The sequence below is a fragment of the Callithrix jacchus genome, chromosome 15 (genome assembly GCF_049354715.1).
Source record: "Callithrix jacchus isolate 240 chromosome 15, calJac240_pri, whole genome shotgun sequence".
NCBI classification, from domain to species: domain Eukaryota; kingdom Metazoa; phylum Chordata; class Mammalia; order Primates; family Cebidae; genus Callithrix; species Callithrix jacchus.
The window spans coordinates 825,761-838,545 of record NC_133516.1 but is presented as its reverse complement, the minus strand read 5'-3'; positions in this window follow the sequence as shown (position 1 = coordinate 838,545).

The window sequence follows — 12,785 nt, the reverse complement described above, 5'->3', positions numbered from 1 at the left end:
AGAACAGAAAACCAACACTGCATGTTCTCACTCATAAGTGGGAGTTGAACAATGAGAACACATGGGCACAGGGAGGGGAACATCACACTCTAGGGCCTGTTGGCAGGGGAATGGGAACTAGGGAAAAGATAGTATTAGGAAAAATACCTAATGTAGAATGAAAGGTCGATGGGTGCAGCAAACCACCATGGCACATGTATACCTATGTAGTAAACCTGCACATTCTGCACATGTACCCCAGAACTTAAAGTATAATAAAAAATTATTTTTCACATTATGGTAAAGTATACATAAAATTAACCATTTTAACTATTTTAGGTGTGCATCTCAGAAAAAATAAGTATATCCACATTGTATTACAACTATCATTCCCATGCATAAGGACATTCTTTCAACTTGCAAAACCAAAACTCTATATCCATTAAATAACAGCTCCCTGTTACTCCTCCTCTAGCTCCTAGGAACAGCTCTTCTACTTGGGTTTCTGGAATTTAACTGCTCCAAGTGTCTCATAAGTGGAATTATACAGTATTTGTCCCTTATAACTGGCTCATGCCACTTTGCACAATTTCCTTAAGGTTTATGCATGATATACCGTGTGTCAGAATTTCCTTACTTTACTTAACTGAATAATATTCCACTGCATGTATAAGTCCCATTTTTTCTGTTTGTTCTTAATGATGTTTCAAATAACATTTGGGTTGCTTCCACCTTTTGGGTGATGTGAGTCATGCTGCAATAAATCTAGGTGTACGTGTATTATTTTGTGTCTCTGCTTTCATATATTTTACTACATACCCAGGTGTAAAATTTCTGGGTCATACGGTAATTTTATGTGTAAACTTTTTTAGTAACTACTATGCTGTTATTTTATAGCAGCTGCAGCATTTTACATTTCTGCCAACAGTGTACAAATGTTCCAATTGCGCCACATCCTCACCAACACTTGTGATTCGGTTGTTTGTTTGCTTCTTTTTCCTTTGGTAGTAGCTGTGCTGATGGGTATTAAGTGATATGTCATTTGGGATTACATTTGTGTTTTTTCAGCGCTTATTAGCCAGTTTACATAATTTTTAGAGAAATGTCTGTTTAACTTTTTTTCCTATATTTTAAACAAGTAGTTCGTTTCATGGTTGCTGAATTTTTCTTTGTGTATTCTGGATAAAGTTCTATTTGTCTATTTTTTGTTTGTTTTTTCTTGTGTTTTGGGTGTCCTGTTAAAAAAATCACTGCCAAATCCAATGTTATAACATGTTTTACCTATATTGTATTCTAAGAATTATGTGGTTTTAGCTCTTATGTTTAAGTTTCTAATCAACTTAGTTAATTTTTTTCTTAGGGTTCAGCTTCATTCTTTTACATGTGGGTACCCAATTTCCTAGCACCAGTTGTAAGGACAGTTCCTTTCTCATAAAAATCATTTGACCATATATATGCGTGTTCATTTTTATTTTTTAATTTTTTAAAAAACATGTTAAAATATTTAATTTTTTTGTAATATATATTTCATTGCACTTTAGCATGTTTATTTATGTTGGCTTTCCATGTTATTCTGTTGGTCTATTTGTAGTATACTATTTTAGACTTTTATACTGAGTTCTGAAATCAGTAAGTGTAACTTCTCTAACTTTGGAATTTTTTTTCAAAATTACTTTGGCAATTTAGGGTCCCTTGAGATTTCACAGAAACTTAAAAATTGATTTGTTTTTAATGTCCACACTAAGTCATTGGAATTTTACTTTTTGGTTACTTCCTAAGTACTTTCTTATTTTCATGCTATTGTAAATTAAATTATTTTTATAGTTTACTTCTCAGATTATTTATGTTGCCAACTAAAAATACAATTTATTTTTCTATGTCGATTTTAAATGCTCTACTCTGCCGAATTTGTTAATTGTAATAGTTTTTGTGTGGAATCTTTAAGATTTTCTACATATAAGGATATATTTTCTGTCCATATTTTGATGCAGTTTATTTATTTCTCTGTTTTAATTTCTCTGATTAAAACTTCCAAAACTGTGTTGAATAAAAGTGGCAAGAGCAGACATTCTTGCCTTGCTTCTGAGCTTAGAGAAAAGCCTTTCGGTCTTTCCCTTTGGAATATGTTGTTTGCTGTGGGTTTTTATATGTGAATTTTACAAAGATGGTTTCCTTTTATTTCTTTAAACACAATAAATTCCTAATTTATTATAAAAATATTTTGAATTTTGTAAACTACTTTTTCTGTATTAATGAGATTTTTATAAAAACATTTGTTAATGTGGTGTATGCATTGATTAATTTTTATATGCTGAAATGTTTGTTAAGAAAGGCTAGCTAAGTGAAGCAGTGGGAGTGGAGAAGGAGTAAAGAAATTTGTAACTGGTTGCAATCAATCAGTTATAAACAGCACTGCACAGAAACCAGTCATATGCTAAAACTTTCCTGCATTCCAATAATAAATTCTCCTGGGTCATGGGGTGAAATCTTGCCAGTATGCTGCTTAATGTGGCTAGCTAGGATTTGGCTGAGTAGTTTTGGTAGAGTTTGGAAAGAATTTTTGTTCTATAAATGCTTGATATAATTCACTAGTGAAGCCAACAATCAAAGGCTTTTCTTCATCAACTTTTTAATGACTGATTCCATTTCCTTAATAGTTGTAGGTATATTCAGATTTTGTAATTCTTTGTAATCAAGTCTTGTATACATGGAAATCTGCCCATTTAATCTCGATTTTTCAATTTATTGTCCTCTCATACTTTATAGTACACTTTTTAAAGCATTCTAACCCTTTAGAGATTATATTAATGTCTCATATTTATTTCTCTTTTTGTTATGTAAATACTCTGATTTATTTTAGTGTAACTGAAGATTTGCCAATTGTTAATTCTTTTTTGAAGAACTGAGAACTAGCTTTGGTTTCTTGGTATTCTGTTGTTTGTATAATCTCTATTTCATTTATCTCTGCTAAAAGTTTTATTATTTTACTTTTTCTTTGAATCTAATTTGGTATTAATTTTCTGAATTGATAGAAATTAATAATGACAGAGTTATTATTGATTTAATGTCTTTGTACTTTTTAAAGGTTTTGTGGCTGCAGACTTCTTATCCTAGCACTGTTTTTGCTGCTTCCCATAACTTTTGATATGTTGTGCTTTCATTTTCTTCCTCTGTATTTTTCTACTTCCCTTGTGATTTATTCTTTTACTTATTGGTTAAGAGTTTGTTGTTAAATTTATACAAGTTTGCAAATATTCTAGTTTTTTTCTATTATTGATTTAATTTGAGATCTAATATACAACCCATCCTGAAGAATGCCACATATGCATTTGAGAAGAGTGTGTACCCTTTTGTTGGAGGGAGCATCTTGTATATATCTGTGAGATCAGTTTGGTTTGTTATGTTAGTCAGGCTCTCTGTTTTCTAATTTATCATCTGTCTCATTATTCTATTCACTACTCTGAGTGGAGTATTAACATCTTCAGCTATTATTTTAGAACTGTCTATTTGTGCCTTCAATTCTATGAACTTACCCTTTCTATATCTTAATGTTTTGTTATTAGGTATGTAATTGTTTAAAATATTACTATCTTCTGACCAAGTGAACATTTTATGACTATATAATGTCTTATTTTCTCTTGTAATTTTTAGTGTATTTTGTCTGCTATTAATATAGTCATCCCCAGTCTCTTTTTATGCTATTTGTATTTTAAATATTTGTATGAAGTATTTATACTTTCTTTTTTTATAACTCTCAAGTTATAAGGACAGCTAACAGCAGAATTACTTCATTTAAAAAGCAGAGAAAACTTAAATTAATAGGTTGAGAGGTTTGTAAAAGCATTTACTTTGAAATGAACTACACAGTGCCCCAGGAACAAAGGTATCAACTGGGCCTGAAAATAATCGTACTGAAAAGCTCTAGGAGAATAAGCTGCTGGGAATTAGGACCCTACTTATAGTCCTAGTAATAGAAGAAAATGGGGATGCTCAGGGTCATGCTTCACAAAAGACCAGGAAACCCTAAGCTCTTACCTCTGTATTTGAAAGTCTGCACAAGTACAAAGTAGAGGCACTAGGGAAGTTGTAACTTCATGCCTGTTGGTAAAGGTGGCTCCAGCACACACACATAGATCCCAGGTGAAAAGATCAGAAATTTATTTTTTTGTCAGGGTTAAACAATCTGGAGTCTTACTTTCCAGTTAAGGTTTAGTAAAAATATTTGGGGAGATTTGCATTGTACAATTCATCCTGAGGCCCATCAAATCTAGATTTTGACATTTAGAGCCTTCAGTAAAGGATTAGCCTCCACCTAGAGCTATTCTTTTGGTTTTTGGACTCATAGCCATCTTGACACTATTACTGGTTACACTGATTTTAAAGTCAGCTAAGAGCTTGCCACAGAACTCCTGTCAAACTAAGTTTGACCCAATCTGGAAACAATTAGGTCTTTCTCTTTGAACTGGTTGTTTAAGAGTATGTTGTTAAATTTATACAAGTTTGCAAATTTTCTAGTTTTTCTTCTGTTATTGATTCAATTTTAGATCTAATATACAACCCATCCTGGAGAAGTCTACATATGCATTTGAAAGGAGTGATTTCTTCTTCAGTTTTTCTACCTTTTAGAGATGAATCTGTATTTATCAATATTTAGGTAAATCAGAAACATGTCAGGTAAGGAATCCTGGACACAGGCCCCAGCATAGCTGGATTCTAAACTATTTCTCATCCCACTTTATGAGATCAATAATGTTGACACAAAGAGATAACTCCTTAGAATTTCTCAGGAGTGATTAGAAAAGTGTACTTCTAGAGAAGCTGGCAGGACAGGGCAGGAGTCCCAGTGAGAATAAAACCTTTCTTCCAAATTTTCAAGTCTATCTGTGTGTGGCTGATGAATTCAGAAAAGATTCCAGATCCCTGTAAGGGATTCTTAAGAAATGATTCCTGTAAGTCAGAACACTAGGATGGGTGTTTATCCATTACTCTCTGGGTCAGATTTTCAGGGTTAAAGTCTGTGGTAGGGCTGCAGAGCAATGCTTGCCTGTGAAGGCCTCTCATCAAGTGTAAGCTATGTGACTCTGGCATGGGGAAAAATCTATTTGACTGAAAAGCACCCGTGTTTGCGTGTGAGAGTCTGTGTCTTCCTCAGCACAGCACCACTGATGAATAATTGTTTCAGAATTATGCATAAATTGGTCTTATTATTTTAAATTTAGTAAATGTTGAAATAGAAACAAACATTTTAATCTGCTTTCAAATTGAATAAGAGCATTGGCAACTTCCAGGAAAACATCACAGAAGAAAACTCTGGAGCCTTGCCCATCCCCAGAAACCTAGGAAATCCTGATACCACCTGTAGAATTAACCTTATCAACAATTAATTTTTTGCCGTACATATTTATATTTATGAAAAATATAATTTCATTGGACCTTTATTTTGTTATATGTCATGAATAATAAATCATTTTTGTGTTAAGAGCATCACATTTTTACATCTCAAGTATTACTGATGCCATTCTCCACGTTGCTTCTATTGCTTACTAAATTGTTGCTCTGGCCTGAATGTTTAGGTCCCCTTTCAAATTCATATGTGGAGAGTATCAGGCATCTGGCCTTTGAGAGAGTGATTAAGCCAAGAGTGCTTCATCTTCATAAATGGAATAAACGCCTTTTCAAAGAAGGTTAAAGGGGATGCCTTTGTCCCTTGTGCAAGAAGGTACCATCTATGGGGAACAGGGCTCTCACCAAACACCAAATTTGCTGCTGCTTTGATCTTGCACGTTCAGCCTCCAGAACTGTGAAAAATATATTTCTGTTGTTCATTTTCACTCTGTCTAAGATATTTTGGTGTAGCAGCCTGGATGCACTATGACACTTTCATAGGCCCTTTGGTCTCTTTCTGAATTTTTAGTTCCAATTATCTATGAGTTCTTTTAATCAATCAAGATTTCTCACAGGGCTGGCCAGTCTCCTTTTTTTTTTTTTTTTTTAGTTTTCTTGGTTATTTTTATTTGTGTTTTCATTTGTATAACATTTAGTAGTAACACGCCTACTTCCAATATCTAATGGTATCTGGTATTTGTATTGAAACTAAATTGAATTTATAACTTCCTCTAAGGACAATTTACATTGATAAGATTGAGTTTTTCTGCCTAAGAATACGATACAAATTTTCTATTTGCTTGTGTCTACATTCATGTATTTTAAAACTTTCTATGGTTTTTCTCATATTCTGTACACATTTTTGTAATGTTTATTCCGAGATAGTTTATTTATCCTTCTAAAAAGTAATTTGAGACACAATGAAATTGTAAACTGTTTATTTGAGTAAGAGCAATTGATAAACTGCAGAACATCAGCTGAAAGACAGTGTTTCATTTACAGTGTAAGAAGCAAGTATTCAGAGGAAAAATGTAGAAACAAATCATTTGATTAGTGGTAGTACAACATTTTTTATTCTTTCTTGTATGGTTGGTTTTTTCTTTTTTTTATTTTCTTATTGGACAGTTTCTATTTATATAAGGTTGCTGGCTACTCCTGATTGGTTTAGCTTCATTTATGTTTTTTAAATAGGCATCTATGAGAAATAATTTAAGTTTTGCTTATATTTGCAAATCCAGCAAGGCTGAGATAACTTATGAAACCTAACTTATTTTGTCTGCTCAGAAATTCTTGAGACCTGATGTCCATTTTAATTTATTTAACAAATTTTCTGTGCTTTTATTTTTCATCCAAACTGTAACTTACACGTTACTATTGTTGTACATATGTAGGCTCATGTTGTTTATGCTTTGAAGGCATGTCCTGCTTTGAAACTCATTTGTAGTGTGGTATTATTGAATTTTTCCCATTTATTGGAATGATAACCTATTATTTCTCAACTACAAGAGTTATGAGTTCTAGGGATATCAGAGTAAAGATGAAACAGAAGTGAAAACAACTGTCCAACCCACACATGCAGTAAAAACAAGCTTCACATGGATATAATGAGTAATTATCTAAAATTTAAAATACCTTGAAAACATTAATGTTTATCTCATTACTAAGTAATATAAAAATTTCAAGACAAGAAACCCAAATAATTTTATCTTTGAAATAGAAATGAAGCTATTTATATGATAAAATAGTCCATAACTTAAGGTAAAATGCCAATTAAAAACATATTAAATAAAAGGAAATTATATGTAAAAGGACAATGTCTGTATTAGATTTAATATTCCACAATAAAATAAGTTGAAACCTACAAAATGGAAGAAAGTTTAAAACTAGGCAGATACTATGGGCCTGGTGAAGAACAAATACATATGTCTATAAGCATTTAATGCGTTTTGTCTTAGATTTGATATTAAATAATAAAAAGTTAATGAACCAATAGCATGGTAATTTCACCTTGATTGCATCGAACTGAAAATACACAAACATTTCTCCATTACAAGGTGTATCTATGGATTGGACTCATGCTGCATTCAAGCCCTTTGGCTAGAACCCAACACTCATTGCCAAGATGAAAGTCAGCAGACTAGTTTGCTTTTAAGATGTTCCCCAGCCCGCAACCAAGACACTTTGTCCTGGCTACTTCTTCAACTCTGACATACGTTGTGCTGATATAAATGCAAACCCAGCTCTATGCCTACCAAGCATCTATATAGCTAGAGCTCAGAACTGAGCATTTAGGCATCAGGCAAGAGGTCTTACCAGGTTTCCAACCAGACTTTCAGGAATTTCCTAAAAATACTGACTTTGTCTTTTTCAGACCCCATCTCCCAAAGAGAATCAGAGAAGGATTCTGGAAGCCATTTGGAATCTCCAGCCTACACCCTGGTAACAATGGACTTAATACAAAGAGGCAACCTACTGAGCTTAAAGACACCAGCTCTGATACTGGGCATTGAATTCCTGGTTCCCACAAAAGGCCTCATCTGAGTCACATCAAAGTACACACTCTTCTTCAGAGTTCACCTTCCAGACATGTTCCAAAACAGCCTGTCAAACCTCGTGAGATGAAACAAAATGTCATGCAGTTTCAGGTTCAGAATGCCTGCCTTATATCTCCCTTCTGAAAAGTCTACACGTGCTGATTAGAGCTCTCACAGCTTAGGGAGCTTAGCCTCTTAACAGGCATTCCTAACAGGACCTCCTGACCGAAAACCCACACATGAGCCTACGTGACTCCTGGCATTTTCTCTACCTCAGACACCAAATATGTAGGGGCAACCTATTTTTGTTTTTTTTAATCAACCCAGGCTTCTGGGTTGAGAAGATTGTAATCTCATTTTCCTTCATGGACACAGAAATAAGTCAGAGCAAAGTCTCACCTGGGTCAGTATCTGTAGCATGAACCAGTCATTCCACCAACCCTGTACTGTCTCCCACTTGTGAGTTCTTAATGGCACTTTCCGCTCTTTTGCCTTTTAGTTCCCCACAAACCCTTTTTTTCACATGCACACAGTGTGCCCAGGGCTACCCCTCAGTTGCCTGAATCCAGCACCTACTAGAATTCAGATGTCCCATAGTTCAAGACCACGAATCTAGACAGATTTTGCAGAAGCAAATACAAATTACAAATGAGAGGCTCTAGTATCCCACTTGAAAATAAGAAAAGATTTTTTTCTTTTCTCCTTTCTTAAACAATATAATTTAGAAAACTTTTATTATTAACTTTGTAAGACAGAGTTTCACTCTTTTGCTTAGCCTGAAGTACAATGGCATAATCATTACTCACTGTAACCTTAAACTCTTTGGCTGAGCAGTCCTCCTGCCTCACTCTCAATTACCTATAATTATTGGCATTCACCACTATGCTAGCATAACTTTATTTTGGTTTTGTTTTTGTTTTTTTGAGACAGAGTCTTGCTCTGTGGCCCAGGCTGCAGTACAGTGGCATAATCTCGGTTCACTGCAACCTCTTCCTACCAGATTCAAGCAATTCTCCTGCCAAGCCTCCCAAGTAGCTGAGATTACAGGCATATGCCATCAAACCCAGCAAATTCATTAGCAGTAATAGTAGTAGAGACAGGGTTTCACTATGTTGTCCAGGGTGATCTTGAACTTCTGACTTTGTTATCTTACCACTTCAGTTTTTCAAAGTGCCGAGATTAAAGACGTGTGCCACAGTGCCTGGCCAACTTTATTTTTAGTTTTTGTAGTGACAGGGTCTCACCATGTCGCCTGTACTTCACTCAAACCTTTGACTTCAACAGATCCTACTGCCTTGGCCTACCCAAATGCTGGGATTACAGGTATGAGCCACAATGCATGGCCTGGAAAACTTCTATATGTACCTTTTGCCTCTGCTTCTTTTAAACATATGCAAATCATTTGAACAGCTAAATAATCTTTTGTCATTCTTTGTGACACAGAATTGTCTTTATCTAAGACCTGGAAACTATTGGGTTTTTGGGTTTGTTTGTTTTTTAATTTGGCAAAGAGTTATTACTTTTCTATTTTCAGTCTTTTAGAGTAGGCACAGCTCACCACCACAGAGGCTTATCCTTTAATCCCAGTGCTTTGGGAGGCTGAGTTGAGGAAATTGCTTGGGCCCAGGAGCTTGAGACCAGTCTGGGCAGCATAACGAGGCCCCTTCTCTATAAAAAAAGTTAAAATCATTCAGCCAGGCATGGTGGCAAAGGAGTCTGAGGTGGGGGGATTATTTGAGCCCAACAGTTTGAGGCTGCAATTACACCACTCTACCACTGTGCTTCAAGTTGGGTGACAGAGGGAGAACCTGTCTCTATTATAATATATTTTATCTTCATTCCCAAAACCCAATTTTTAAGTCATTTTTTAACAGTTTAGAGGCATAAATTCAGCTTCTGTCCAGTGGAGTACAGAATAGGGTATCACTTATGTATTTGTTCAGAACTGCTGTACCAAGGACCCCCAAACAAGGCAGCTTATAGACAAAGGACTTAATTCCTCACACTTCTAGGGGCTGGAAATTTGAGATCAGGGTGTCAGCATGGTTGAGCTCTGGTGATGACTCTCTTCTGAATTTCAGACTGCACACGTCAGGTTTTATCTTCATTTGGCAAAAGGAGGAAAAGAGACCTCTGTGGTTTGTTGTATAAAATCAGTAATCGCCATTATGAGGGCCCCACTCTCAGGACTTAACTAACTTCTACTCCCTTATACCATTTCACTGGGGGTGAAAATCTTAACACAAATATCGAAAGAGGATTATTGTAACTCTCAAGATTTTTTTTTCTTTGAGATGGGGTTTTGCTTTTGTTGCCCAGGCTGGAGTGCAGTGGCATAATCTCGGCTCACTGCAGCCTCCATCTCCCAGGTTCAAGCAATTCTCCTGCCTCAGTCTCCCTAGTAGCTGGGATTACAGGCATGTGCCACCACTCCCAGCTAATTTTGTATTTTCAGAAGAAGCAATGTTTCATCATGTTGGCAAGGCTGGTTTTGAACCTCTGACCTTAGGTGATCCACATGTCTCAGCCTCTCAATGTGCTGGAATTACACATGTGACAAATTGCACTAAGACAAGATTTGTTTTTAATCTGTCGTTTTTATTCTACTGGGTTTTTTCTATTTGCTCCCTCAATCTTTCTCTCTCTGCCACTCTGTGAGCCTGTTTGTCTAATTCTATCTCTCTATCGTATTCCTCAAACAGAGGAAGCAAACTCCAATGCTGCCAGATGCTCTATGTACAGACCCACATAACAAAGACCTGAGGAAGTGCTTAGGTCAGTAGACAGAAGAAAAGTCAGGCTCTCAGTCCACACTAAACCCTGCCAATTTTAACATGAGTGAGCGTAAAGGCTGATGCTTTCCTAGTCCAGCTTCAGTTGAGGCCACAGTCCCAATCTCATAAAAGACCTGAAGGCAGAGGTAGCCAAGTGAACTGTTTCCAAATTCTGGTCCACACAAATTTTGAGATAGTATATGTTGTTGAATGGTGCTAAGATTTAGGGCAACGTTGTCAGAAAGGAGCAAATATCTAGCTTTATCCTCCAGGCCCCAGGATTCTCAATTCATTTGCGTATCTCTTCTTTGGGCTGTCTGCAGCCTAACTGGTCCCTTTCTAACTCCTGCCAAACTCACACCTGTGAGTCTCTTTACTAAGGGTGGCTTCTCCCTGACACATTCTTGTGCAGGGATGTCTCCGTGTTGTCATTCTGATCACGGATTAAAAGTCACCTGAGTGAAGGCTTTGGGTCCCCCCATGAAATAATTTTCCAGCTCTTCTTCTCAACACTCTGCTTTATATTATAGCACTTGCTCTTTTCTTTTACATATACTTGCTTAGTGCTTTCTTCCAGCTGTTGTGGACTATAGAATCAACTATGCTGAAAACAAGTCAGGCCACTGATTTTTCTTTGCGTGGCTTCTAGGCACTTTTTACAGAGTTTCATTCAGAACAAGGAGGAGGTGTTTGATGGAACAAACTCCTCCCTCTCTTTGGAAAAAGAGCAGGTGCACTACATCAGCAACCACAGCCACCACTGGGCTGTGGTGAGAGCAGCCACATAGGAATCTCTGCAGACAGAAACTCAAGAAGACCAGGACAGACCCAGGACCCAGACTCAAATATGGAAACTCCCTGGGCTCTGTCCTAAGGCCTTGCCATGAGTGACGAATAGTCCTGTTCCAATGGAAATCAAAACTAAAGTAAAATGCCATCTCACACTAGTCAGAACGGATTTTTAATAATAGTTTTAAAAAGATAATGTATGCAGGTAAGGCCACAGACAAAAGGGCACATTTACACACTGCTGGTGGGAATGTAAATTAGTTCATTTACTGTGAAAAGCAGTTTGAAGACTTTTAAAGGGCTTAAATATTAAGCCCAGCAATTCTATTACTTGGTACCCACCCAAAGGAAAATAAATCATTAAAAAACCTAACATCTGTGCTATAGCGGGCCTAGAGTTAGAACCAGAGCAACGCCATTTTATAAGACAAAGCTGCTTTTCCAAAAATCTGCCCCATTCTTCTTGCAATAACTGCTGACCTTGGCTTCTGTAAACAAACCTGCTACCTTGCTCTAAAGAATAAACCTTTTGCTTATCAGTAGTTACCAAAATAAGCATTTGTAAGGTTGCTTGCCCTGCATCCACTATGTGGTTTTTCGGCTTAAATACCCTGCTCCCCCTGAGTTCAGGGCCACGGGTTGGAGAGACATGAGTCCTCCGTGGTCGCCGGCAATAAAGACCCTGCAATTTGGCATACTTTTGTCTTAGTGATTATTTCAATCTCGCATCCAATACTTCACATTGCCTTGCATGTTTATTGCAGCACAATTCACAATAGGAATAGTGAGCTGGAATGACATAGTGAATGAAATTGACGTAGAATCAATCTAGGTGACCATCAGTAAATTGAATTTTTAACTTCTGACATATATGTACTATGAATGACTACACAAGTATAAAAACAAAATTATATTTTCTGCAGCAACATGGATGTAGCTGGAGGCCATGATCCTAAGTGAACAAATACAAAAACAGAAAACCAACTATCACATGTTTTCATGTATAAGTGGGAGATAAATATTGGAAACAGATAACAAAATGGTGGAAAAATCTTTGAGTACTGGTCAGTTCTAGAGTGGGAGGCCAGGGGAGGTGCAAGGGCTGAAAAGCTACCTGTTTGGCACTCTGCTCACTGCCTGGGGGTAGAATCGATTATATTTCAAACATCAGCATCACACAACACATCCATGCAACAAACCTGCATGTACTTCCTGAATCAAAAACAAAGGTTGAACTTCTAAAAAAAAAAAAAAAAAGAAACAACTAGACTAAAATAAATTGGTACATTATTTATATTTCTATTTAAATAAAGTTTATAAACAC